Here is a 24,605-nt window from a genome sequence, read left to right on the forward strand (position 1 = left end):
AATCAACTTGTATAAGTAATAAATGTGCACGTGCATATAATGTCCCAAATAATGCCGTGTGGCTGTCAACACAAAAGTCCACAATCAGGGTAAATGAACCATGGGGCAATACATGCAACTTCTCAACGATGTACTCAGAAGTCTTCAAGGTAAGTAGAAGGATGGAATACGCTTACCAGCTGTGTTGGATTCTATTGCCATAAGCATAGAATCAGTAAGACTTTGTGCCACCAAGGGCAGAGACATGAGGTGATGGAGGCAAGGGTAGAGCCTCTATGGTGGAGGCAAGGGTAGAGCCTCTCTCAGCTATGGATGTCCCTTCTGGTCCACTAGAACTGGGTCAAAGATGGTTTCCACAGATCAATAGTTCCTTTACCCATAGATGAAAGAGTGAGTGTAGGTTGAATGGAAGTGGGATCCGTGATTCTTTTCTTGTTTGATGATGAATCGTCACCAGATGGCAATCTTTTATTTTTCTGTAGTTTGCGATTTCTGTGTCTCCTCTCTACAGCGGAAACCACATCCTGGCACAGATGGAGAAGAATTCTCTCTCCCGGGCTTGATTTCTCATCAGTCTGGCTGGCTGGATCGGGCTGTGACACTGAGAGCTCCTATGGGAGTTACAGAGCTGAGGGGTCTGGCTTCCTCTGGAGTTTCCTGAAATCAAAAAATTGTCATTTTTAACAAAATTGTCAATTGTCATTTTTAACATTTTTGACAGTTTTTTAGTGAAATGGTAGGTACCCCCTTACCATTTCACACAGGGGGGGGCCGGGATCTGGGGGTCCCCTTGTTAAAGGGGGCTTCCAGATTCCGATAAGCCCCCCGCCCGCAGACCCCCACAACCACCGGCCAGGGTTGTGGGGATGAGGCCCTTGTCCTCATCAACATGGGGACAAGGTGTTTTGGGGGGTTACCCCAAAGCACCCTCCCAATGTTGAGGGCATGTGGCCTGGTACGGTTCAGGAGGGGGGGGCCGCACTCTCGTCCCCCCCTCTTTTCCTGCGGCCTGCCAGGTTGCGTGCTCGGATAAGGGTCTGGTATGGATTTTTGGGGGGACCCCACGCCGTTTTTTTTTTTTTTTGGCGCGGGGTTCCCCTTAAAATCCATACCAGACCTGAAGGGTCTGGTATGGAATTTAGGGGGAACCCCACGTCATTTTTTTGTTTTTATTTTGGCCAGGGTTCCCCTTAATCTCCATACCAGACCTGAAGGGCCTGGTATGGAATTTAGGGGGACTCCCACGTCATTTTTTTTTTTTTAATTTTGGTTCGGGGTTCCCCTTTGGGGAATTCCCATGCCGTTTTTATCAATGAACTTCTATGTGTATTGTCGGCAATGCAATAGCCGCGGGTAGTTTTAAATGAGTTTTTTCCTTCAAAATGTCATTTTGCTGTCAGACTGTTCTAAACACAGGAAACATGCGCCCCTTTACAGGCATACTATAGACACCCCCCAGGTACGAAATGTAAAGGGATATTACACTTTTATTGTTTGACTTTAAGCATTATTAAAATCACTGCTCCTGAAAAAACGGCCGTTTTTAAAACTTTTTTTTGCATTGATCCATGTCCCCTGGGGCAGGACCCAGGTCCCCAAACACTTTTTATGACAATAACTTGCATATTAGCCTTTAAAATTAGCACTTTTGATTATTCCTGTTCGTGTCCCATAGACTTTAACGGTGTTCGCGTGTTCGAACGAACTTTTTTCCTGTTCGCATGTTCTGGTGCGAACCGAACAGGGGGTGTTCGGCTCATCCCTACTGAAGAAATTTGGTGGTGTTCTTCTGATCCTATTAGTACTGCAGGCAGCTGCAGTATTTATAAGTTAGTGTAGTGCGTCCTCTGCACAGTGTGCACCTAAAGCTACCTGAAGAAAATTGGTGGTGTTCTTCTGATCCTATTAGTACCGCAGGCAGCTGCAGTATTTACAAGTTAGTGTAATGCGTCTTCTGCACTGTGTGCACCTAAAGCTACCTGAAGAAAATTAGTGGTGTTCTTCTGATCCTATTAGTACCGCAGGCAGCTGCAGTATTTACAAGTTAGTGCAGTGCGTCCTCTGCACAGAGTGCACCTAAAGCTACCTGAAGAAAATTGGTGGTGTTCTTCTGATCCTATTAGTACTGCAGGCAGTTGCAGTATTTACAAGTTAGTGTAGTGTGTCCTCTGCACAGCATGCACCTAAAGCTACCTGAAGAAAATTGGTGGTGTTCTTCTGATCCTATTAGTACTGCAGGCAGCTGCAGTATTTACAAGTTAGTGTAGTGTGTCCTCTGCACAGTGTTCACCTAAAGCTACCTGAAGAAAATTGGTGGTGTTCTTCTGATCCTATTAGTACTGCAGGCAGCTGCAGTATTTACAAGTTAGTGTAGTGTGTCCTCTGCACAGTGTGCACCTAAAGCTACCTGAAGAAAATTGGTGGTGTTCTTCTGATCCTATTAGTACCGCAGGCAGCTGTAGTATTTACAAGTTAGTGTAGTGCGTCCTCTGCACAGTGTGCACCTAAAACTACCTGAAGAAAATTGGTGGTGTTCTGATCCTATTAGTATCACAGGCAGCTGCAGTATTTACAAGTTAGTGTAGTGCGTCCTCTGCACAGTGTGCACCTAAAGCTACCTGAAGAAAATTGGTGGTGTTCTTCTGATCCTATTAGTACCGCAGGCAGCTGTAGTATTTACAAGTTAGTGTAGTGCGTCCTCTGCACAGTGTGCACCTAAAGCTACCTGAAGAAAATTGGTGGTGTGCTTCTGATCCTATTAATACCACAGGCAGGCAGCTACAGTACAGTATTTACAGTTAGTGTACTATGTCCTCTGCACAGTGTGCACCTAAAGCTACCTGAAGAAAATTGATGGTTTTCTTCTGATCCTATTAATACCACAGACAGGCAGCTACAGTATTTACAGTTAGTGTACTGCGTCCTCTGCACAGTGTTCACCTAAAGCTACCTGAAGAAAATTGGTGGTGTTCTTCTGATCCTATTAGTACAGCAGGCAGCTGTAGTATTTACAGTTAGTGTACTGTGTCCTCTGCACAGTGTGCACCTAAAGCTACCTGAAGACAATTGCTGTTGTTCTGCTCCTATTAATACCACAGGCAGGCAGATACAGTATTTACAGTTAGTGTACTGTGTCCTCTGCACAGTGTGCACCTAAAGCTACCTGAAGACAATTGGTGGTGTTCTTCTGATCCTATTAATACCATAGGCAGGCAGCTACAGTATTTATAGTTAGTGTACTGCGTCCTCTGCACAGTGTGCACCTAAAGCTACCTGAACACAATTGCTGTCGTTCTGCTCCTATTAATACCACAGGCAGGCAGCTACAGTATTTGCAATTAGTGTACTGTGTCCTCTGCACAGTGTGCACCTAAAGCTACCTGAAGAAAATTGGTGGTATTCTTCTGATCCTATTAGTACTGCAGGCAGTTGCACTATTTACAAGTTAGTGTAGTGTGTCCTCTGCACAGTGTGCACCTAAAGCTACCTAAAGAAAATTGGTGGTGTTCTTCTTATCCTATTAGTACTGCAGGCAGCTGCAGTATTTACAAGTTAGTGTAGTGTGTCCTCTGCACAGTGTGCACCTAAAGCTACCTGAAGAAAATTGGTGGTGTTCTTCTGATCCTATTAGTACCGCAGGCAGCTGTAGTATTTACAAGTTAGTGTCGTGTGTCCTCTGCACAGTGTGCACCTAAAACTACCTGAAGAAAATTGGTGGTGTTCTTCTGATCCTATTAGTATCGCAGGCAGCTGCAGTATTTACAAGTTAGTGTAGTGCGTCCTCTGCACAGTGTGCACCTAAAGCTACCTGAAGAAAATTGGTGGTGTTCTTCTGATCCTATTAGTACCGCAGGCAGCTGTAGTATTTACAAGTTAGTGTAGTGCGTCCTCTGCACAGTGTGCACCTAAAGCCACCTGGAGAAAATTGGTGGTGTGCTTCTGATCCTATTATTACCACAGGCAGGCAGCTACAGTATTTACAGTTAGTGTACTGTGTCCTCTGCACAATGTGCACCTAAAGCTACCTGAAGACAATTGCTGTTGTTCTGCTCCTATTAATACCACAGGCAGGCGGCTACAGTATTTACAGTTAGTGTACTGTGTCCTCTGCACAGTGTGCACCTAAAGCTACCTGAAGAAAATTGGTGGTGTTCTTTTGATCCTATTAATACCACAGACAGGCAGCTACAGAATTTACAGTTAGTGCACTGTGTCCTCTGCACAATGTGCACCTAAAGCTACCTGAATAAAATTGGTGGTGTTCTTCTGATCCTATTAATACCACAGGCAGGCAGCTACAGTATTTACAGTTAGTGTACTGTGTCCTCTGCACAATGTGCACCTAAAGCTACCTGAAGACAATTGCTGTTGTTCAGCTCCTATTAATAGCACAGGCAGGCAGCTACAGTATTTACAGTTAGTGTACTGAGTCCTCTGCACAGTGTGCACCTAAAGCTACCTGAAGACAATTGCTGGTGTTCTTCTGATCCTGTTAGTACCACAGGCAGGCAGCTACAGTATTTACAGTTAGTGTACTGTGTCCTCTGCACAGTGTGCACCTAAAGCTACCTGAAGACAATTGCTGGTGTTCTCATACTAATAATACTACAGGCAGACAGTTGATTCTGCTATATATACTGATATATACATCCCAGCTTTGTGCAGCTACATCTCACTGCAGGCCATTAGTATGTCTGGAAGGCCAACAAGGAGAGGCAGACAGTCACAAGCCAATAAAAGAGGGCAAGCAGGCTCTGTGTCTAGAGGCAACAGTGCTGGTCATGGAGACAGTGCATCCTCATCAGCACGTGGCCGTGGGACATGCTTGTCCTTTTTTTCGGCAGCTGGCCATGTTGACCCGCAACATGCGGAAGACTTGGTAGAGTGGATGACCAAGCCGTCATCCTCCTCATCCTCTCTCACTCAAACTCAGGGTACTTTGTCTGGCAAAGCAGCTGCCAACGTGGCCTCTTCCCACGGCTCAATGGCATCATTCACTCCTTCCCTAGCCCCACCATGTCTTCCTGGGGAGTCCCCCGAACTATTTGACCACAGTGTTGGGTACTAGTCATGTGCAATTCGTTTTGTTATGAATTAGTTTTTTAACGAATTTCGACAAATTCCTTAATTCGGAAATATCCAAATTAATGAAAACACATTTAATGAATTTTTCCAAATATTCGTAAATTCGAAAAATTTGTACATTCGTAAATTCGTACATTCGTAAATCCGTACATTCGTACATTAGTAAATTAGTGAATTCGTAAATTTGTAAATTTGTAAATTCGTTTTGGATAATTCGTAACTTCGGATAAATTCGTATTTGTTACGTTCACTGACAGTCAAATTTGAAAGGAAATTACAATACCTATAATTTAATAGTTAGTTACTATTTCAGATTTTTCGAATTTTCGGGTTTTTGGATTTTCAAATTTCAAATTTACAAATTTCCGAATTTTCTAATTTACAAATGTATGATTTTACGAATTTACGAATATACGAATTTACGAATGTACGAATGTAAGAATGTACAAATTCACAAATGTATGAATGAAAGAATGTATGAATTTACGAATGTACGAATGAACGAATTTACGAATGTACGAATTTATGAATGTATGAATTTACGAATTGCAATCATAGCAAATGAACTGAAGAACGAAAAAAAAAAAAAAAAACGTATGAAACTAAAATGAAAATTTTTTGGCTGTGCACATGTCTATTGGGTACATGCTCCAGGAGGATGCCCAGCGTTTTGAAGGCTTCGATGATGATACCCAGCTAGAGGAAGGCAGTAACGTGAGCCCAGAGAGAGGGTGTGCCCAGGAAGGAGAGCAATCTGGAAGTCATGTTCCCCCAGCTGCAGCATACTGCCAGCTTTGCTCCAGTGATGAGGAGGGAGGGGATGATGAGGTTACTGACTCCACGTGCGTGCCTGATAGGAGAGAGGAGGAGGAGGAGGCACATCACCAATGAGGCAGGATGCCCTCCAGGAGTCAGCTTAAGGGCAGCACACTAACTGCATCACACCGCAGAGCTCTGCTTGTACAGGGCACTGCTGTCTCTGCGCGTTATTCCAAAAGTTCTTTGGTGTGGGCCTTTTTTAAGATGAGTGCATCAGATCCCACCGCTGCTATTTGCAACAAATGTCTCATGCGTATCTCATGTGGCCAAAACATCACCCACTTGGGCACCACATGCTTGACCAGACATATGTCGACCTGCCATGCAGTTTGTTGGCAAGCGTACCTTAAAGACCCACACCAAAGAACAAAGAGGACCTCTCCTTGCTCCTCATCAGCTGGGTTCTCCAACCCCACTATACATTCAGTCCTCTCTGAGACCTGCACTGAGAGGAATGAAGGTGTAGAATTAGGTGTGTCACAGCCAAGTACTTGGGGGCAATCTGCTATTGGTACACTGACGTCAGATTGTGCCAGGCAAATTTCCCTGCCCCAGCTGCTGCACCGCCGAAAGAAGTTCGTTTCCAGCCATCCACATGCCCAGCAGTTAAATGCTAGCTTGGCTAAATTGCTAGCACTTCAACTGCTGCCTTTTCAGTTGGTAGACTCTGTCCCCTTCCGTGAGTTTGTGGAATGTACGGTTCCTCAGTGGCAGGTTCCCAAACGCCACTTTTTCTCACGGAAGGCAATTCCAGTTATCTACCGGCATGTGGAAGGCAATGTCTTGGCCTCGCTGGACAGGGCGGTCAGTGGTAAAGTGCATATTACTGCTGACTCATGGTCCAGCAGGTATGAACAGGGACGTTACCTATCTTTCATCGCACACTGGGTTACTCTTCTGGCAGCTGGGAAGGATGCAGGACAGGGTGCAGTAGTGTTGGAGGTTGTTACGCCACCACGCCTCCAAAATTCTACTAGTGGTGATTCTGCCACACCTCTCTCCTCCACCCCCTCCCCTTCTTCTACCTCCGTAGCCTTTTCCTGTGCTAATTTGTCCTCGGAACCAGCGGTGCTCCGTAGACATTCAAGGGGCTACGCAAGCATGCAGGCAAAAAGATGCCATGCGGTGCTTGAGCTGGTGTGCTTGGGGGACAGGAGCCACACTGGGGCAGAGATTCTGTCAGCTCTGCAGGTGCAGGTTCAGAGGTGGTTGACGCCACGCCAGCTTAAGCCAGGTAAAGTGGTTTGCGACAATGGCACCAACCTCCTCTCTGCCCTCCGACAGGGACATGTGCCCTGTTTGGCTCACGTCCTTAACTTGGTGGTGCAGCGGTTCTTGGGCAGGTACCCAGGCTTACAGAATGTCCTGAGGCAGGCCAGGAAAGTCTGTGTCATTTCTGCAGGTCATATAATGCCAATGCTCGGCTGGCTGACCTGCAAAAGGAATTTAACCTGCCCAAGAACCGCCTAATCTGTGACATGCCCACCAGGTGGAACTCAACGTTGGCCATGCAGCAGCGGCTGCACATGCAACAGAGGGCCATCAATGAGAACCTATGCGACTATGGCACCAGGACAGGGTTAGGGGACCTTATGGGCTATGATCAGGGATGCATGCACTGTCCTGTTACCATTTGAGGAGGCCACAAGGATGGTGAGCAGCGACTGGCATGAATCAGTGACACTGTACCTCTTGTCCACCTGTTGGAGCACACGCTGCGTGGAATAATGGACAGGGCACTTGAGGCAGAACAGAGGGAGGAAGAGGAGGACTTCCTTAGCTCTCAAGGCCTCCTTTATCCAGTGTTCCTACGTGCCCACCGATCACACAGGAAGAGGAGGAGGAAGTCAGCATGGAGGTGGAGCCTGGCACTCAGCATCAGCAGCAGTCTTTAAGGGATCTTTTACAGTCCCAAGAAACCCATGGACTTGTACGTGGCTGGGAGGAGGTGGCTGCGGATCATGTCGTCCTTAGTGACCCAGGGGACTCCGGATCAAATGCCTCAGCAAACCTATGCTGCACGGCCTCCCTGATCCTGCAAAGCCCGCGGAAGGATCCTCGTATTCATGGTATCAAGGAGAAAGATCAATACTGGCTGGCAACCCTCCTTGATTCACATTACAAGGGTAAGGTTGCACATCTTATCTTGCCCTTGCAGAGGGAGCAGAGGATGAAACATCTTCGGGAGGCCTTGCAGAAAGGTCTGTGCAATGTGTTCCCTGAGACTGGGAGGTTACAAACTCCTGTTCCTGGACAATGTGTTGCTGAGGCTTCGGTCAGTCAAAGAAGGAGCAGTGGAGAAGATGGCCGTCTGACCGATGCGTTCTGACAATTTTTTAGTCCGCAGCCCCAAGGTATGATCGGTTCCAGCAACCATCGCCAACGTCTGTTTTACATGGTGCAGGAATACCTAGGGGCAAGATCTGACTTGGACATCTTTCCCACCGAAAATCCTCTGGGTTACTGGGTCTTGAGGATGGATCACTGGCCAGAGCTTGCACAGTATGCAATTGAGCTACTGGCCTGTCCTGTGAGGGGTTGCAGTGTTGTGGCACCAGCGCCAGTGCCAAAGGCCCAATTTCTCAGCCCCTGTTTAACAGGGGCATGTAATTACAGTTTTTGATGCAATATTTTGCAGGAGGGTTCATTGCTGTGCTCAGCTAGAGTATCTGTGAGGGGTTGCAGTGTTGTGGCACCAGCACTAGTGCCCAAGGCCCAATTTTTCAGCCCCTGTTTAACAGGGGCGTGTAATTACAATTTTTGATGCAATACTTTGCAGCAGGGCTTGTTCCTGCACTCAACAAGAAAATCTGTGAGGGGTTGCAGTGTTGTGGCACCAGCACCAGTGCCCAAGGCCCAATTTTTCTGCCCCTGTTCAACAGGAACATGTAATTACAATTCTTGATCTAATATTTTACAGCAGGGCCCATTTCTGCGCCCACCAAGAGTAACTGTAAGGGCTTACAGTGTTGTGGCAACACCACCACCACCACCACCAAAGGTCCAATTTTTCTGCCCCTGTTCAACAGGCACATGTAATTACAATTCTTGATATATACAGCAGGGCCCATTTCTGCACCCACCAAGAGTAACTGTGAGGACTTACAGTGTTGTGGCACCAGCACCACCACCACCACCAAAGGCCCAATTTTTCTGTCCCTGTTCAACGATGGCATGTAATTACAATTCTTGATCTAATATTTCACAGCAGGGCCCGTTCCTGCGCCCACCAAGAGTAACTGTAAGGGCTTACAGTGTTGTGGCAAAACCAACACCTAAGGTCCCAATTTCTTTCAAACATCCAACTTACAAACGACTCCTACTTGCAAACGGAAGGAGACAACAGGAAGTGAGATGAAATCTACCCCTAGGAAGGGAAATTCTCTACTGTAAGAGTTAATATGGGAAAAACGTGTCTCCTCCCCACTGAAGCTTTATTACCCATCCTTGTTTCACTAAAAACCCCACATTTTCAAAAAACATTTGTCATTGGGTCAGAAAGTGAGGTGAAATCTTCTGAAGAGGTGCACAGACAGCAAAACAAATGTTACAGGGGTGATAACACTTCCCTATGTTTTCCAAAAAGCTTAAAAATAGATTACACTTTAAAAATGTACCAATTCAAAATTACAAACAGATTCTACTTCACAACAAACCCTGTCTTGTTTGCACCGCCTGTATACTGCTGTTCAGAGTATATAGGGCCTGGGGGCCCCACGCCTTTCCTTTTTTTAATTTGGGTGCGGGGTTCCCCTTAATATCCATACAAGACCCAAAAGGCCTGGTAATGGACTGCGGGGGTACCCATGCCGTTTGTCGAACTGATTTTCAACCATATTGCCGGGACCTGACATTACATTAAAGCCGCAAGCAGTTTTAAATGACTTTTATTCCTTTAAAAATGTCATTTTGTGTAGACTGTTCTAAGAATGGGAAACACACTCCACTTTACAGGCATACTATAGACACCCCCCAGGTATGATATTTAAAGGAATATTTCACTTTTTTTTCACTTTAAGCATCATTAAAATCACTGCTCCTGAAAAAATGGCCGTTTTTAAAACTTTTTATGCATTGATACATGTCCCCTGGGGCAGGACCCGGGTCCCCAAACCCTTTTTAGGACAATAACTTGCATATTAGCCTTAAAAATTAGCACTTTTGATTTCGAACGTTCGAGTCCCATAGACTTTAATGGGGTTCTAAAGTTCCCGCAAACTTTCGGTCCGTTCGCAGGTTCTGGTGCGAACCGAACCGGGGGGTGTTCGGCTCATCCCTAATAGTCACTGGCATTACCTGTGCAGGGTTTCAACCTCTCAGGTGAGACATCAACCAGGCGTATCTCCCCCATGTCCAGTTCTGGTGTCCCATATGTCCAGTAACCGAGAGCTTCGCTACAGGACTGCTAAGATTGTGACAGCACCCCTTCAAGGAAATTTTACCCCATTGATGTGTCACCTGGCACCCTCTAGTCTGGCCAACAGACACCTTATTATGCATAAGTGCAAGCCTCCTGGGTACCTGCACCATATTAATTCCATTATGTAAATACATGTCACACATTAAAAACCTTTTCTTCTTTCAATTCCTCTCTCCAACAAAAAAACCCATATTTTTACATTTCATGTTCTGACGGATTGGATTTGTTCTATTCCTTCCCCAACCTCCAACCCATTGCACTTGTATTAGTAGCACGTTTCCATTCATCAGTGACAGGAGAGACTCCAGCAAAATGTTTCACAAGTCTTGTTGATAGGCACAATCTTTCAGATTCAGTTTTAGCACTAAATTGTCCATGAGAAAAAAACAAGTATTAATCTGAATATTTTCGTTTGTCCCTTCTCTCCTGAATGCTTATCAGAACAAATTTGTGGTGTGGTGTGGCACAGACAAACTGCCAACCAGATGAACCTCCTTCATCCCTGTTCCAGAAACCTCTCCAATCTCACTTCACCAGGATTCTGGAAGTGAAAAACAAGAGCAGAATCAAATTCATATCCATAATATCTGCTCGCTTACTATGTTTACTTATAGTACCTTCTTTGGAACCCAGGAACTTCATATTCCTGGCTCCTACAACTCTGAGCAAACGATCAAAACACCCATGACTTCTTTAGGATGAACCCACTCTAAAATGGATCCCCATGGTATGGTCAAAAATTAAAAAAAAAACGAGCGTAAATTTTAAACGCTAAAAAAAACCAATGCATTTATCTGTATCTTTAAGATCTATTCACTAACTCCCCTTTCAGATGGACAAAGCCTAAACCTTTTAGATCTCTTTTCACTTGAATGCGAATAAAAGCAAAAAAAAAAAAACAAACTCCAACGGCTAGTATGGCTTCCTACCAACTCTTGTCTTAAACAAAATATATCCAGCTGTAGGACATATCCCATGACCATTTATTCAGCTGCTAATTGAGGGCATAGCCAATTACCCCCCTTTCAGGTGGACTAAACATAATTTTTTTTCCACCTGAACAAAATAAAATAAATTAATAAACAAATAACAAAAATAAAAATTAAAAAAAAAATTCTAAAAATTAAAAAAAAAAATCTAAAAATTCAAAAAAAAAATTTAAAAAAAATTAAAAAAAAGAAAAAAAGAAGAAATTACCAAGGTAAAAAAATAAAATTACCAAAAAAATAGAAAAAAAAAAACATTTAAAAAAAATTAAAAAACAAAAAATGTAATAAAAAAATAATTAAAAATAAGAGAACAGAAAAAATGTTTTTTAAAAAAAATAACAATTCAGAGGCTTATCCTTGAAAATACTAAAAATATATCAAGGTCCTCTATCATATTCCAAACATGAAACTCACATCTAAACCTTATTCATAGCAAGTAAACAATGACCAGAAAATTCTTACAATCCATGCAGCTCACTAAGTGTTGCTAACATTGTTTCCCCCAGTGCTATATTTGAATGACCATGCGGCTACCTCCATTTTTACTTTACGCAACTGTTCTACATATTGATGCTTTTCCTGTCCTAATCGACTTATTTTCAGTTTGTGGTCTCCGCATTTGGGTCTTAAAAGGGAAACGGGTTTGATCACTATGGCCTCCATGTCATGGATTGCTACCCCATCTCGCAGAATAAACTTCATAACGCCTTGGTGTAGTTTTAGGGTATTTCCTTTGCATATCATTCTTAGCCATCAAAGAATACTTAGCTATGTGTCCCCCCTTTTACACAAAAAGCACTTGAGGGCTGGTCTCCCTGCATAGGCCCTTCTCTGAGCATATGGCGCTGGAAACTCACATTGCTGGATAACATTACTATGATTACTATGATTGGAATGAACAGACTTTACACTTTCATCATCTGAGGAGTCATCATAAGTTTCCACTGTTTCAATCCCTGAATCAATATGAAGCGCAGTTATGGCACTTTTATTTAAATCTCCAACATTGATTCCTATCATAGTAACATCACTTGCAGCAACAATAGCATCTGGTTTACCAAATTATTGTTCTAGAGCCTCTATCTTTGCTGAGCACTGCGACTGTTCAGCTTTTGCATGTTGGGAGGATAACTTCTTTTATGGCTGCCTGTGCACCCTGTAATTCCTCCCTAAGCAGTATGATAAGATGCAAATTCTCAGCCTCTCTTTGATTCAAAGAGGCAATACAGCTTCCTTTGAATTTACATGTTTCGTCTAATTCATCCAATCTCTGTTCCAATACACATTTCTCAGTCACTAATTGTTCAATGCGATCAGCAATATTTGCATCTGCCTTTGCAGACAAGGCAGAGCACCCTCTTAATCAATGCTCTACCACATCAGGAGACCTGACTATCTCCGTTTTACCACTGATTTTTAGCCCCCTAGATCGCAGGCCACATTGAACTTCTGTTGGAATAGAGAGCTATTTCACACTCACGTGGGGAAAAATAAAAATAAACTAATAATAATAAAAAAATATAAAAAAAATTAAAAAAAAATAATAAAGAAAAAAAAAATCTATATTTTTATCCTGTCAATCTGCAGGCTACAACAAATAACCAGGGTTGATCAAACCCTCACTCTCACCAGTGCTCTTGATTGGCTACAGACCTAACAATTTGCATTAGCAATACAATAAACATTAACACATACATACACATATCAGACAAAAATCTCACCAGATTTTGCGCGTCTGCTCACGGATGAAATGTGTTATAGAACTTTTATGACCATTCAAGCAGGGCTTCTAAATTCACGAACCAGCGCAAATCTTTTTCCACAGCAGAGCAGGCCTTCTATTCTAGTTAATTCCTTATAGTGACTCAAGACAAAAAATACATTAGGGTTTGGATTCTGTGCAGAAATAAATTCTACACGTCTTCTGGGGTGCCAATTGAAGTAAATTATACAATAAGTATTATTGTACCTATATATTAATTTGTCTATCCCTATATTTAGCTACTCTATTAAAAACTCTGACCACATGTTACTGTTGATATCACAATAATACAAGGTTAGCTATGAAACCAAACACACAGTTTATAAGTAATAAAGTCTTAATTATTTCCCAAGGAAATAAGAAAGCTAACATGAAATACTAGAGAAAGATATTACAAACACAGACCAACAATACACATCATATCAGAATATCAAAGATATTTATCACAAGGCCCTCCGCGAGGCTTGTTTCTTCCAGCTATGCTCATATGTTGAAGCAAGGGCCAGAGCCATGAGGCTTAGGCCCAAACCATGATCCAGAAAGGAAAGGGACAAATTGCCTGTGTGTGCTCTTTTTACTCAAACATACACGCCCACTGGTAGCCACCCCCATTTGCCTTCCGTCCAATAGATATTGCCAAGAGGTAGTCCTTCAAATATCTGCCCATTCTCCAGGAAGCATGCTGTATTGCCCACTAGGGGGCAGAGTTTGTCCATGAATCATCTCTATTAACCCTGGGCCATCTTAGCTAGCCCTTATTCTCTTTGAAGCCTGCAATCACACATATCACAGCAGGTGGGCTTGAGCCAAGCCCTTGTTATTCTGATATGCTACAAAGCTTTGATGTGTAACTGGTTACATTCCAACTTAGGCCACCTGGCTGTATCAACCAGGAGATGAAATACCAGAAGTATGATATTAAACCATGTTGGCTTCTAACACCCCCCCCCCCCCCTCAAAAGAAGGCCACACAACCATTTATGATCTATAGCTAAACTGAATGCAAAATGCTGAATTCTAATTGGTTGATATGGATTATTACACCCTGCATGTCAGCAGTCATCTTTGTAACACCTTGCGGCATAGTAAGCCAGGAACATACAGTAGACTGTGTAATGAGAACATGTAGATCAAGCACTACTTTTGTTTCCTTACCGTTGTTCATAGAACACAGCTTGAATGCTGTGGGACAAGTAGTTAGTCTCATAGAAGACCTTGAGTAGCTAAGGCTAACTTTATACTTCGAACAGGGTTAGTCTAATGAAATTGTTTATGTGAAGGAGCATGGTACCCTTATACTTAGGAGCAACAGCCATGATTTCAATTTGCACTTTTATTTTCCTTCCCACTTTTACTCTTCTACCAGGTCATGCAGGGTTCTACCGATTATCTTGTTGTTGCTGGTGGTTAGTACTACACATTTGCATTGATTTACTAAAAGAGAGGAGTAAAGTAGACATTCATTTTTCTAATGAACAGTTTCTCTTTCATTAGTAATACAACATCATCTTTGAAGACAAGTACAGCAAGTGACTGTACACTCTAATAACTAGTTCGAGTCTTAGACACTATTATAGTGTTTTTCAAATTGGCAAATGTAGGAAAGTGTCAGATTTACTGCGAAGTGTAAGGATGCAAATACACAATGATGCTTTCATGTTTGCTTGTGCAATGACATTGAGAGCAGCCAACAAAGAAAAAATAGTAATAAAGGAACAATCTCCAATGAAGGGGCTCCTATGAAAGACCAGTTTTTGTACCCCTTCTTTCAGCTAACATTATTTGATTGCCATGCTATCTACTGATATTTACACACACACATAAAATTCTGGTCAAACAGTTTTCATTATTACTTCTTTAGACTTGGCTGTTTTGGTCATAACAGAAACATTTGAAATAAAAGGTACAATGGAGATGCTTAAAATGACAAAACCATCATCATTCAGCAAATAGACATCGAGGAAAAACAGAATAGCATTTTATATGACCTCTATATCACCTAACAGATAAAGTCATATTCTGGATGTATGACAGCATTTTTAGTAGAAGACCAGTAATATGTATGGTTGCTAATATATTCAGTGCTCAGAGAAAAACATCTGCAGTGACATGATGTTTTTGGCATGTGCTCTTTTGTTTTACGGGAAACGTTTGTATTAACAGATCTCAAGCTTCTTTCCTGTGCTATGCCAGCATTTGCAATTTACTATCTACAAAGTATCATGGGAGGTGTCTGTAATGCTCATATATGAAGCAAATTCCACAAAATTGTTCTTCTTGGAACGGATGTTGCTGATTTTTGGATCACTTGGTAGAATCACTTCTTAGTAACGGCTTGTATATTGTGACATGATGTCTCTTCTAAGAATTTATTTAATGAGAATCTGTTTTAGATTTATTTTGTGTAAGATAAATTTTAGACACATGATAGATCCAAACCCCAAATTCATATCTACCATCCTCCTTGAACTATGACATAACATCAATATTCACAGTTATTGCAATGAATGTACCCATAACCAAATTGTTCTGCGTGTACAGATTATGTAATTTCACACTGTCTCTTTGACATCTACAAGACAGTATAAACATACTGGCGAGAAGAAGTGAAAGGAATCAAAAAGCCCTCCATCCAAACTAGTATCTAGATTCTAGCACAATAAAGCCTTCTTAGAACAGAAGGTATTCATATGTCTAATTCCAACACATATTCCATCACCATCATCCATAGGGCAAATATATCATAATATTATAGGGTCATTTATTCCAAATTGCATACTTTTTCTCAGGCTTTTTGACTTGGCATCTACATGCAGATGGTAGGTATCACATATTAACTTCTGGCTCAGCAAAATTTGCAGAGCCCTAATTATTTCTTCTTTCCTTTTGGCAAAGCTTTGATAAAAAAAAGAACACCGATGGTCAGACTTGAGCTTCCAAACTAGCAACTACAACATTTAGTAGAAACAATGGTGTAAGCTGGTTTTACATCTGTGGCTTGCTTTTAAAAATACCAATACTTATAACCTAAGCTTAGCTACATAATAATCTTTGGTGCCACTGAATAAACAATAGTGCTCCAGGTTTAACCAAGCTTGTTTATTTACAAATGCTGAACTATGTGCTTTTTATTAAAGAGATACTTTTTTTCTAATACTTGAACAACTAACAACAACAATGAGCACATTTTTGTGTTGTACTGTAAAATATCATATGGTTATAGAACTCTAGAGTCTGCTACAAGGGCAATATGTATATATATATCTATGTCGTTGCTGTAAATATTAGTAGTCAAATCTTTTTTTTTTTGCTTTTGCAGAGATCTACCCATTTCGGAAATGGGCAAAGGAGTTTCATTGCAAATCCTGACATCCATAGTAATTAGTTGTAGATGCCTATAACTCACAGTAGTTCACCAGTGAGAGAAAATAAGAGCGTCGTGTAATTTATAGCATCCACAATATCACTGCTACAAGTCTTTTTATGATTGGTGCTACAAAATTATGCTTGCTATAGAGAATGTACAACATCATCCAGTGACTGAAGGTGACAAGCATTTGAAGGGATGTCATGGAATCCAGGGTTTTAAATATTTTTGTATGGCTTGTGCCTACCAGTGAAATGGTCAAATAAAAGATGGCGTCACATTAGTACTAGATTATTGGATTTGTCCGTTGACTATTAGTACCATTGCTGGTTGCTGTCATTTTCCAGATAACCAACTTTACAGAACTGCATTTAGGACAAAGGAATATGTGGCATGCCAGATTTCAGGTACAAGAGCTTCCTAAGAACACTCCTTATATGACATCAAGATGTAGATAGGGTAGCAATCAGTTGGTGGGGAACCTGGTGAGGATAGGTGGAAAAATTAAGTACCGTATTTTTTTTTATATTTTCAAGGTTTCCCAGATCATTATTCCAAAAGGCTTTTTAGAACTAATAATGCAAAAACTACCAAAAGCTTACCTTACCTTTAGGCCATCTGTGTTTAACAATACACAGTTTGATCCTAGCACATATCTATTTTATTGTATATCTGGCATTGGTACAGTATCTGGCATTGCTACAGTATATGTTCTTTTTAATTTGTGATTTTCTTCTAAATGTTAAATTGTGATTTACATTAAGGTTTATTTTGGAAGTTGCAATTTAAACTCATTTTATCAGTTTTCTATATGGTAGTCTGGATGCCATTTTCACAGAGCACTAAAACCATGAATATGTAAAAAAAGCTTACAATAAATGGAACATGTTATGACATATAAGGAGTGTCTATCAGTCCGTTCATGGACGGAGGAGAGCAATGAAATAATACTTAAAATGACGATCCAGGGTTACATGACTGCCTATTGAAAACAGGAATTTTTTCCGTTGGAGTAAATTAGATCAGAGTTTACAAGTCAACTCTTGATTTTGGGGTCTATTTATGAATCTTTTCACCCAAGATTCACAAAACTTTCACCAAAGGCTCAAATGTTTTTATAACTGGATTCAATTAAAAAAATATGAATCCTGTTGGAAAGTTGTGTAAATCGTATGTAATTGAAAAAAAAAAATCCATAACTATGTTAATTTTTTTTTTATATTTACCTTTTGGCTGAACTCAATGGACATATATATTTCTATTCAACCTGACTAACTGTGTAACCCTTACTCTTAGTACAAAAGTTAGAAAAAAAACAAACATTAAAATTTTAATTGGGTTTTTTTAAAATTAATTAATAAACATTTTGAAAAGAATTTTATATGCCACATATTTATTTTAGCATACACACATAACAATAAAACATTTATTGTATTGTATGCATTTGTTTGTATAACAGTCCTTTGGAATTGTTTATGCTATTAAAATTTTTGACCCATCTGTAACTGGCCACTATATAGATCTGCCTAATGCCATATAAAAAGTCAAGTTTTAAAAGGAAAATGCTATTTTAGTTAGGTAACCACAACAACAAAGCCACCATGTGTTATTGCGTTTGCATGTAATAGTATCCTTATGATTCGGACAAGAAATGGGAATTATAGCATCCCTTCAGATGGGAAACGGTATCGCCACTTCTAAAGATTACAGGAATTTGATTATTAGGTTAACAGTTTTAAAGCCCTAGAGACAACAGAATCCCTTCATATGCGGCACAGCACTGTGACCACACACATGCAAAATAGATTAAAAAGCATGAAATGGTTCATAGTACTTTAAGTCATGATAAGTTTAAGAAAATGGACTTAGGCAACAAAAGCCACCGAATCTGTGCTTAAGTACTACTAAATAACACTGTCATATTTATTTATAATGTGTGTATATATTTTAATTTAAACAAAATCCTGACATTTAATATATTGTAAGCTCCCAATTGTAATGTTTTCACATAATTTCATGTTCTGCACTGCATGTTGCCTTGACTTTATGCCAACCTTTTCGACATACAGTACTGTGAAATATGCTGATGATTTATAGAAAAAAATAATAAGAAGAACAATAAATGCAAGGGCAAATGATTCAAGTACATTTATATCTCTAGTTTAATCATTAGAGTTTTTTTATTTTGATGCTGGACAAAATTAAAGCTGAACACCAGGCAAACAGATAAATATGCAGATACAATGAACATATGAGAGCTATTTACTTCCAAAAAGATTTATATTTCTGTTCATTCATTCATAAGATTTACAAAGCCCTGTCACACAGAAAAGCCAGTCTGGAGACCTGATTTTTCTCTATTGCAGTTAAAATGTTTCTATAGCAAAACCTTTTTTTTAACTTTTATATAGAGGAGGGAAGGTTTAGAATGCCTCTAATGTTTTAATGCTATCTTGTGCTCTTTTACTTTATGTCACTTTCTGCTCTGGGGACAACATTTTACCAGGCAGGAAGTGAGGAAAAAGCTGAAACAGGGAAAGCGACAACAATAAAAATCTGACAGAGGTTCTAGCACTCCCCTACTTAAAGCTGAACTCCAGGAATTCAGGTAAAGGTTCCTCATTATGATGGTTAAGTCTAACGAAGCTTGACAAAGGAGTGCCCATGCTTGGGAACAGCACATGCTCCGAATCCTGGGCCAGCTGACGTCACAACGCCCCAAGCCGCCAAACCAAGCTGCACTCCCCGCTGCTGTCCACCAGGATGGAGTGACACTATTGCTGGCTTCCTCCTCATCTCCTGGGCTTGCACAGCGACGCATCTGTCGGTGGATGCAGACTTTTCCTTCCTTCTGGCTCAGTTAACCGGATGTTATGATGAGCTTGTTTTTAACTTGCATATGTGAGTAGCCCTGTTTGTGGGTTTTTTTAAAGTTTACCTGTCCTATTATACTTAGAGGCGCTTCTCCCTTTCTCAAGCCTGATGAGGTGTCACCTCATAGACTTATGGTATCTTTTTAATTTACTATTTACATTTTTACTGTTGGGAAAACATCTATTGCTATATTTCTGGACCTTCTGGGTTCAGTTCTTGTAGCTGCAGAGTTGTATGCAGCTGCTGTGCCTACCCCTTCCCTTTTCCTGCCCAGTCACAGAATGCTTTGTATAATGTGAACCCAAAATGCAGACCTTTTGTGAATGGAGAGTATAGGGGATGAGTGGGCAGAGTGCCTGCTGGGTGAGAAAGAAGCATCTCTTGTTGGAGTTCCTAGAGTATAGCAATAGCTGCACTTCCAGTGCTCAGTAAAAAAAGTACACTGTTAATTTAAAAGACCATGAGGCAACATACAGTGCCTTGAAAAAGTATTTATACCCCTTGAAAATGTTCCACATTTGGTCACGTTACAACCAAAAATGTAAATGTATTTTATTGGGATTTTATGTGATAGACCAACACAAAGTGGCACATAATTGTGAAGTGGAAAGAAAATTATAAATAGTTTTCAAAATTTTTTGCAAAAAAATATTTGAAAAGCATGGCATGCATTTGTATTCAGTCCCTTTTACTCTGACACCCTAACTAAAATCTATTGGAATCAATTGCCTTTAGAAGTCACCTAAATCATTAAGAGTCCACCTGTGTGTAATTTAATCTCAGTATAAATTCAGCTGTTCTGTAGAGGTTTGTTAGAGAACCTTAGTGAACAAGCAGCATCATGAAAACACCAGACAGATCAGGGATAAAGCTGCGGGGAAGTTTAAAGCAGGGTTAGGTTATAAAAAAAAACCCCAAGCTTTGAACATCCGACGGAGCACTGTTCAATCCATCATCTGAAAATGGAAATAGTATTAACTAACTGCAAACCTACCAAGACATGGCCATCCACCTAAACTGACAGGCCGGGCAAAGAGAGCATTAATCAAAGCAGCAGCCAAGAGGATCATGGTAACTCTGCACTCTACAAATCTGGCCTTTATGGAAGAGTGAGAAGAAGAAAGCCATTGTTGAAAGAAAGCCATAAGAAGTCCTGTTTGCAGTTTGCGAGAAGCCATGTGGGGGACACAGCAAACGTGTGGAAGAAGGTTCTCTGGTCAGATGAGACCAAAATTTTACTTTTTGGCCTAAAAGCAAAACACTATGTGTGGTGGAAAACTAATGGTCCACATCACCCTGAACATACCACCCCCACCGTGAAGCATGGAGGTGGCAGCATCATGTTGTGGGGATGCTTTTCTTCAGCAGGGGCTGGGAAGCTGGTCATAGCTGATGGAAAGATGAATGGAGCCAAATACAGGGCACTCGTAGAAGAAAAACTCTTAAGCCTCGTACACACAATCAGATTTTCCAATGGGAATTGTGTGATGACAGGCTGTTGGCAGAAAATCCGACCATTTGTATGCTCCATCAGACAATTGTTGGCCAACTTTCCATGGACAAATGTTGGATGGCAGGCTTTAAAATTTTCCGCAGACAAATGTCTGTAATATCTGTTCTAAGATCAAAGATACAGCTATGTTGGTGTCCCTTGTTAATTTTACATTGTATTTTTTAAAATGTAACTGCCTACTCCCAAACTGTCATTTGAAGTAAAACACATAGCCAAATATTATTCTCCACAATTTTTTATTGTGCATTAAAAAAAGAAAACAAATAAAATTAGACATGCTATCTGCCAATAGAACTTAACCAAAAACTGCATTCTATGCATCCACAAATATAGAAAATATAACTAATCAAATCATTATTATTCAACCAAAAAATACAATAAAAGCCTCATGCATCTGTCCTGCTTCTTAATATAGGGGGTCAACAATGCCAAGAGTTGGTGAAAGCAGGGGTCCATCATCCGGAGATAATTCCGAATATCACCCAGATTATTCTCCTGGAGCTCCGCAGCAAAGGCATATGACATAAATGGTCACAATTAATAAAGCAACCAATTTTTGGTCCAAGAAAGCCTCCTCCTCCTGTTCCTGGACTGGACTTGGGTTAAAGCAATAACTCCAAGGCCAATAATAAATAACACGTTATCTCCTCCAATTCCGCAACATGGCTGGTTGACAAACGGCCATTCAGAAACCAACTGAAAAGTGCAAAATGAAAAGTGCGAAATGAAAAGCACAAATCAACACCCACCAAACCTCTACTAACACGAAATTAGCAGAAGGAGCACAAAGGGTGGCGCCTGACAATTGAACTTCCTCTTTTTCGGCTCGTAGTACTTCTAGTATGTCACTACGTTCGCGTTTGTTGGCCGACAATTGTGTACCATTTGTATGCAAGACAAAATCCAGGCACACGCCTTCAGACAAAAGCCCCAGATTATATCTGTTGAAAATCCGATCGTGTGTACGAGGCTTTAGAGTCTGCAAAAGACTTGAGACTGAACACCTTGCAGCAGGACAACGACCCTAAACATACAGCCAGAGCTACAATGGAATGGTTTAGATCAAAGCATATTCATGTGTTAGAATGGCCCAGTCAAAGTCCAGACCTATATCCAATTGAGAATCTGTGGCAAGACTTGAAAATTGCTGTTCACAGATGCTCCCCATCCAATCTGACAGAGCTTGAGCTATTTTGCAAAGAAATATGGGCAAAAATTTCACTCTCTAGATGTCCAAAAAGACTTGCAGCTGTAATTGCAGTGAAAGGTGGTTCTACAAAGTATTGACTCGGGGGGGCTGAATACAAATACACACCACACTTTTCACATATTTATTTGTAAAAAATTTTTAAAACCATTTATCATTTTCCTTCCACTTCACAATTATGTGCCACTTTGTGTTGATCTATCACATAAAATCCCAATAAATACATTTACATTTTTGGTTGTAACATGACAAAAGGTGGAAAACTTCAAGGGGTATGAATACAGGCACTGTAGACCTCGTTGGACTTAACCCATAGTAAAGAAGAAATAAATATTAAGTGCAGTGCTATCTTCAAACAAATCACAAATGAAAACAATTAAAAAAACTGTAATCCCCAATATAGTGCAAAACAGTACCCCATGTAGTGTCTATGATCATACTGTAATATGAACTAAAACCTCCTTATGATGCCGCACAGTTATAAATTGTGTCAAAAATACAAAAATATAACAGTGCTTACGTTCAGTAGACATGTGCACACTGAAATATTTTGTTTTGGAATTTCGTTTTGCAACCAGAGACACTGGCTCTGTTGACGATAATGTGGTGACCAAGACATTGGTGCTGGTATATAGCAGTCTGGTATCACTGGAATCAGCAATGGCGACACTGGGACAGGTCGCTGAAGTTTATTTGCACTACACAATGTTCGGCAGTGATCAGGGACATGGTAAGCTGGCTTCACTGTGTTTTGTGCGTGATAAACTGTGTAGACAAGCTGATAACACTCACAGAACCAATAATGGATCTCTCTCCTCTCACAGGCAATATTTGTGTGAGGAAGAAGAGATTTTGCGATGCTGTGATTGGACACAGCAATGACATGGTACAGGAACATTACCTGCACCTCGTAATGAGATCCCCTGTGTTCCCCGGATCACCAGGCTTGCAAGTGCATGCTCTAGGAGCCACGCATGAGCTGCCGATTGTTGAGGATGTATAGGCATGTCTACCCACTTTGGCTAAGCTCCTGTCTGGCTATTTATATGCATGGGTCGGACATAAATTGGTTAAAATTATTATAAAGCATTATTGAATTAAAATATATAAATTTACATTATTGTAAAGATCCCTGTAAGGAAGTAAAAAACTAAGCATAGTCTTCTGGTTCTACTGAACAAAATTGTCTGCTGTGTACCCCAAATGACTTCAAGATCTTATTAGCTTTGGCAGATAAGCCAGATCCCAACTATTATCTATCTGGCATTTTCTTGCTATGAACTTAAGAATATTGTTTCACTGTGTCCCCAGGAGCACATGGAGGCTTTATTACAGTATATTGTGTATAGCCTCCACAATCAGAAAAAAAAGAAGAAAGAATGCTGTTTATTATTTTTACTGAACTGTTATTAAATAAAACTCCACCATTTTCTTCATTGTTTATTTTTATTTATTTAAAGTTATTATTTATATATCTTATCTCTATTCTTCAGATTCTAGATTACAATCAACTCCTTTTTCTGCAAATTAACTTTACTTTTTAGTTAAATAAACAGTAAAATCAAGTTACTAAGTAAGTTGCTGGGCAATATAAATATTATAGAGTGTTTTTTACCAATGTTTCACTAAAAAGAAAAACATTCCAATGTGATTAAAATAATGACCAACATAAAAATGCTCACACAGAATAGTTACTCTTTCTATACATTCAGCAACAGAAATCAAAGAAGACATCAAATTAACCTCTTTAAAGGGCAAACGTACTGCAACAATCTTTGTAGGTAACCTCGCAACCCGAACCTTTAAAGCTGTCACTTTTATGTGTTTAAGGACTTCATCCCCTTCCTTACTTTATTAAGGTGTGCAAAAGTATATAGAACAGAATAATCAAATAGCATCGTATTCACATGCATTCATGTAATACAGGTCAAGTATAACAAACTCCTTACGTTTCAAAATTCAGATGCGGCTTGGCATTCGCAACCGTTTTTTTATTCCTTTTACTCTCCCACTGCACTGCAAGAGCCAAATGCTCATTTTGTGTAGCTGTATATAAATAAGCAGCAATCCTTGCCTTATTCCTCTCTTCCCTAGCAGTTGGCACTCTCCTCAACTCTTCAGTGCTTCCAAGATGTATGTGATCCTACATTGCACGGGATTACATCAGAGAGCTGCAAAGTGGCACTGCTTTGGGTTACTAGTCTTGCATAGAAGAAAAAGCCTGTGGGAGTTAGAAATAAGATAAGTATTCTTGCTTATTCCTATCCCCCTAAACTAAAGAGTATTTAAGCCTCCCAATGAGTCGGAGGACCTGCTGTAAAGTTACATTTTTACACTAAGTTGGAGTTCAGCTTTAATTCAGACACAGCCAGACATCTAGCATTTTCATAAGGAGTCCAGCAACGGCAGCCCCTGTACTGACAGAAAACTATAGTTGATATAAATTAAAGAATGGCAGTAGTGCATGCATATATTTAAAGTGTATGTTACCCCAACATTTCATATTTCTGATATGTGTCTGTCGTTGGGTGATATACCTGGTGACCCTGCCAGTCCCTCTGCTTTCTAC

The sequence above is a fragment of the Aquarana catesbeiana genome, linkage group LG02, assembly GCF_042186555.1.
Source record: "Aquarana catesbeiana isolate 2022-GZ linkage group LG02, ASM4218655v1, whole genome shotgun sequence".
Classification (NCBI taxonomy): domain Eukaryota; kingdom Metazoa; phylum Chordata; class Amphibia; order Anura; family Ranidae; genus Aquarana; species Aquarana catesbeiana.